The sequence below is a fragment of the Ornithorhynchus anatinus genome, chromosome 2 (assembly GCF_004115215.2).
Source record: "Ornithorhynchus anatinus isolate Pmale09 chromosome 2, mOrnAna1.pri.v4, whole genome shotgun sequence".
NCBI lineage: Eukaryota > Metazoa > Chordata > Mammalia > Monotremata > Ornithorhynchidae > Ornithorhynchus > Ornithorhynchus anatinus.
In genome coordinates, this window is record NC_041729.1 from 87,508,152 (window position 1) to 87,514,151 (window position 6,000).

Genomic DNA, 6,000 nt, shown 5'->3' on the forward strand with positions numbered 1-6,000 from the left:
TAGAACCCAGGTCCTTCTGGCTCCCAGGCCCGTGCTTTATCCAGGAGGCTATGCTGTGTCTCATAATGACCATGATTAATGACGTAGGCCTGGCCAAGCTATTAACGTCTATGTAACTCTTACAGCTGGAGCTAGGTGCTGAGCCCCTGGCTTGGCCTGAGTAATGCTAGAGTGGAAATAGCTTGCTATTGCAAAACTCAGCAAAGATGCACTGATTTGGCGTAGATCCAATAGATTTCCCATTTTATCTGGATATAAATTAGGTAATAGAACCTCCTCGGTCTCTCTCACATCTTCTCTGGGTTCAGACGAGATAAAAATATAATTCTTCCTGGAAGATTGAAAATCCTCTAGTGTAGCGTTACAGCAGGCCAGGCTTCAAATAATAATTGAGATAAGCCAAAGCCTCACAGTGGCCATCAGTGAGGGGTGCCTCCTGACTTTTCCAAGATGGCTACCGCTTGGGACTTGGTGCCCAGAACAGAACTTGTACTGTCCTAAAAGCTGGAGTATATACAGTGTAATTGGATCAGACACAGCCCTTGACCCCCAGGGGACTTAGAGTTTAAGCAGGGAGGGAGATCAGATAGTTTATCCCTTTTTTACAGAGGAGGAAACTGAGGCACAGAGAGGTTTAGTAGCTTACCCGAGGTCACACAGCAGATAAGTAACAGAGCCACAATTAAAACCCAGGTGTCCTGATCCCCGGTCCTGTGCCCTTTCCACTAGGCAAAACTCCTTCATCCAACAGATCACTGCTCTCCCTATTTTTAAAGCTCTTTTGAAATCACATCTCATGACTACCATTTCCGCCTTCTGCATTACCTAAACCCTTAAGTAATCACAACCCACTTAGCACTTAAGTACATGTCTTTATTTTCTATTACTTCCTCATATCTGAAATTTATTTTAGTGTCTGTCTCCCCTGCTAGATTGCGACTCCTCAAGGAAGGGATCATATCTACTAGTTCATTCATTCATTCAATAGTATTTATTGAGCGCTTACTATGTGCAGAGCACTGTACTAAGTGCTTGGAATGTACAAATCGGTAATAGAAATAGACAGTCCCTGCCCTCTATTGCACTTTCCCAAGCACTTAGCACAGTACTCTGCACACAGAAGACACTCAATGCTATGGATTAATATATTTGCACATAAAATACTTTTACCAACATTTAAAAAATCTGCCTACTATTTCCAAATGCCTCCACCTCTTTGTGTTCATTTTTGTCTGTTTTTCCCTCACCTGTCTTGAGTTTTGGTTACCTATTTTAAAAGCCAATGTCACACATCAGGGACTCAGCAAAATATTTATTGGGAATTATCTTTGCTAAAAGAGATAGGCATTTCAATTTTAGGAAGGCTCAGTAGGGAAGGTAGTTTTGCACATAATTGGAGGGGGAATCGCTGAGTCAGCTAGGAAAAAATAAGCAGAGCTTTCAAATATGCATTGAAGATTGGGTAAAATGTTCATATGTGCTCTGGCCTCCTTAAGACCACGCACACAGAATATCCAACAACAATAGCTCTCACTGAACCGATCGCTCGATTCTCTCTTCTACCAGTCATTTTTAGGACCTAAGGTTAATTGTCAAAATTCTCTAGCTACTTTGAGAAGTCACTGCCAAGCCAAATCTAACCTAATCTTTGATTAGTTTTATTGATTTGCTTCAAATGCGAGAAGCAAAATAATTTACCTTCATCAAATGTCATGTAAAAATGTCACCTCATTGTAAAATGAAACCCTTCAGTTAATCTCCACTTAAAGTAATGGGAGACTGGTCGATGTTCATAATGGAAAGAATGATCTACAAGCGTTTCTGAAGTGCTGCCACACTGGCCTCAGTACAGGTAGATATAATAATAATAATAACAATAATGGCATTTGTTAAATGCTTACTATGTGCCAAGCACAGTACTAAGTGCTGGGGTGGATACAAGCAAATTGGGTTGAACAGAGTCCCTGACCCAAATGGGGCTCACAGTCTTAGTCCCCATTCTTTACAGATGAGTAACTGAGGCACAGCAAGTGAAGTGACTTACCCAAGGTCACACAGCAGACAAGTGGTGGAGCGGGGATTGGAACCCAGGTCCTTCTGACTCCCAGGTCCGGACTGTATCCACTGGGCCCTGTTGCTTCTCTGTAATGCAAAATAGAAATGAATCAGAATTAGTCGTGATAGACCAATCAATCAATCATATTTCTTGAGCAGTTACTGTGTGCAGAGGGCTGTATTAAGCGCTTAAAGAGGATGTTTACGGGGCAGGGGCACGGTTAGAGAAAGTAGATGGGAGAGTGAGTGTCCCAATCCAAGCCCAGCCCAGTCTGGCCTAGGAAAGTATGAAGGGGCAGAGCCACCCACAGTCTCTGAGCTGAGCTGCTATAAGCTTCGCCCCCACCTACACTGCCACAGAATACTGCTTAGGCCTGAGTTTGGAGTTTGCTGTTACCCCAAATCCAGGGGAGGTGAATAGACCATAAACTCACTGTGGGCAGGGAATGTGCCTACCAACTCTGTTATACTGTTATATTGTAGTCAGTCAGTCAGTCGGATTTACTGAGCGCTTACTGTGTGCGGAGCACTGCACTAAACACTTGGGAGAGTACAATAGAACAATAAACAGACATATTCCCTGCCCACAATGAGTAGTCTCCCAGGCACTTAGTTCAGTGTTCTGCACACAGTAAGAGTTCAATAAATATGGTTGATTGACTGATCGAATAGAAACAGTCCTGAGACAGAGTGGTCATTGAGGACAATAGTGGTGTGTGTTATTCTTTCATTCATTCATTCAGTCAATCGTATTTGTTGAGCGCTTATTGTGTTCAGAACACCGCACTAAGCACTTGGGAAAGTACAATATAACAACATAACAGACACATTCTCTGCCTTCAACAAGCTTATAGTCTAAAGGGGGAGACAGGCATTAATATAAATAAATACATAAATTACAGATAGGTACATAATTGCTTTGAGGCTTTGGGATCAACAAAGGGAGCAAATCAGGATGACACAGAAGGGAGTAGAAGAGGAAAGGAGGCCCTAATCAGGCAAGGTCTCTTGGAGGAGATAATAATAATAATGTTGGTATTTGTTAAGCGCTTACTAGGTGCAGAGCACTGTTCTAAGCGCTGGGGTAGATACAGGGCAATCAGGTTGTCCCACGTGAGGCTCACAGTCTTCATCCCCATTTTACAGATGAGGTAACCGAGGCCCAGAGAAGTGAAGTGACGTGCCCACAGTCACACGGCTGACAAGTGGCAGATCCGGGATTCAAACGCATGACCTCTAACTCCCAAGCCCAGGCTCTTAGATGTACCTTCAGTAAGGCTTTGAAAGGGGGGAGAATGACTGTATGTTGGATTTGAGGTGGGGGGGCGTTCCAGGCCAGAGGCGGGTTGCAGGCGAGGAGTCGGCGGTGAGATAGATGAGATCGAGATACAGTGAGACGGTTAGATGCAGAGCAGTGCGGCTGGCCCGGGCTGGCGGGGGTTCAGGAGTGACCATGGCAATGCAGAGGTGGGCACCAGGCTCCCAGAGCACCACCTGCTCCAGAGTTCCCGTTGGGAGATTTGCTCCAGAGTCCATGAAGCCAATCCATCTCCAAGGCCACCCCTGCACCCTATAAGACAGGAAATCACAATGCAGGAAAATGCTCTACTGGTGGCTGGGGCTGGGATGGTGTTCCTGGCACTGCTGTTGAATAGACTTGTGACAGCCCCTCCCTGTTCTAGAGTGGAGCTATTTTTTTTTTAAATTTAAATGGTATTTGTTAAGTGTTTACTATGTGTCAGGCATCATATTAAGCGCTGGGGTAGATACAAGAAAATCGGGTTGGACACAGTCCCTGTCCCATATGGAGCTCCTGGTCTTAATCCCCTTAGGTATAGATGAAGTACCTGGGACACAGAGAAGTTGAGTGACTTGCCCAAGGTCACACAGCAGACGGGGGGCAGAGCTGGGATTAGAACCCAAATCCTAGGACTTCCAGGTGCATGGCTGTTTACGTTAGGCCACACTGCTTCTCCTTTCAGCTTCCCAAGCATTTCCTAGACTTCCTATGGTCAGGGTATGTGTCTACCATTTCTTTTACAGAGTACTCTCTCAAGCTCTTAGTACAGTGTTCTGCACATGTAAATGCTCGACAAATACCGCTGATTGATTGACTGCATCCATTCCCATATTGTTGGACAGGCGTGGCTCATGGGAGATTCTGTTCTAGTTCTTTTTCGAGGCCTCATTTTTGATTTCGCGTAAGCACAATGTTTTACTGCCATCTGTTGTGCCAAATTAGAAAACCTAAAATTATTCTTAATTTAAAATGAGTAAACAACTTCAATTCTTGGTATATTTTATATTTAAGAAGCAACCCCATGTGCAAATTAAAGGTTATTCTCTATTTCTCCCCAATTCATGCTTTTATCTATAAGAACCAAGTGGAGAGATACCTGTAACACCTGTGACATTCATTCTTGTCTTTGCCTTTTTATGCTGTCTTCTGTTTTTCATTTCACCTCCCTTGTGTGATGTCAACTGTGCGCCTTGTCTATATTCTTAGATTGTGAGCCCCAGGAACCTTGTCTAGTTTTAATTCATATACTTTTCCCAGCACATACTATAGTGCTTTGCACATAGCAAACACTATTATTACTATTATTACCACCATATCTATTTCCAACAGGCCGATTTCTAATGTTCATGAAGATAAAAACAAAATTAAAGGTTAAAATAAATTTGATTTTGCCAGAGTGCCCATCATTTCAATGATTCCCCACGATTCTCCCGTTTCATGTCTGCCTGGGAGAGGGGGAGGAAAGTGACTGAAATGAACTGGATTTTCTTACAGATCTTTGCAGTAGCACTTTACCATCTATCATTCGATCATATTTATTGAGTGCTTACTGTGTGCAGAGCAATGTAATAGATGCTTGGGAAAGTACAATATAATAGTAAGCGCTCAATAAATACTATTGAATGAATTGAATGAATGAATGAACATTGTTGGTAGGCACGATCCCCTAGGGTTCTGTGGACCTTTTCAGGCCCAATAGTACTTTATGCACAACTCACTTGGCCCCAAGGAAGATCTGAGGATAAGCAGAATTTCTGGAAGTCTGGGTTTGTCCCCCAAGACCGTCTCATCCCAGGATGGATTAGCCTGTTAGTGGTAAATCTGCACGATTTCTTCCTGCAAACTGTGACATGTGACAAGCCCACAGCTCACCCACACGTTTGAAATCTGACCCTGTGAAGGTCTGATGCTTTGCTGTCTGTCTCCCCCGATTAGACTGTGAGCCCATCATTGGGCAGGGATTATCTCTGTTGCCTAATTGTACATTCCAAGCGCTTAGTACAGTGCTCTGCACACAGTAAGTGCTCAATAAATACTATGGAAGGAAGAAAGGAAGGAAGGAAGGAAGGAAGGAAGGAAGGAAGGAAGGAAGGAAGGAAGGAAGGAAGGAAGGAAGGAAGGAAGGAAGGAAGGAAGGAAGGAAGGAAGGAAGGAAGAAATGTTTGGAGCTGGCCTGATTTTTAGGGTGGCACAAAGCAAGCATATGTCCCTGAGAATTTTGAAGAGTTTTTTTTTAATGTGAAAATAAACCATAAATGAGAAAACTCTTGCAAACATTAAAAAGTGTGTAGGATTAGTGATTCTGATCTTGAGTCTCTCTTCTAAGTTTAGGAATATGAGAATGAGTTGGGAGAGACCAGCCCCTCCATCTTCCATCCTCCTTCCCACACTCTCTCTGGTTGGCTGGCATAGGTCCTGGCAGAAAAATTCTCTTATGCCCTTCCACATTTGAAGTAACAAATCTTTTGCTGGGGAGGTCACACAAGAGGCTGACGATTCATTCATTCATTCAATTGCATTTATTGAGTGTTTACTGTGTGTGGAGCACTGTACTACACACTTGGGAGAGTACAATACACCAACAAACAGACACATTCGCTGCCTTTGATGAGACAGAAAGATCGCAGCCTTGTCTAGGGTGACAG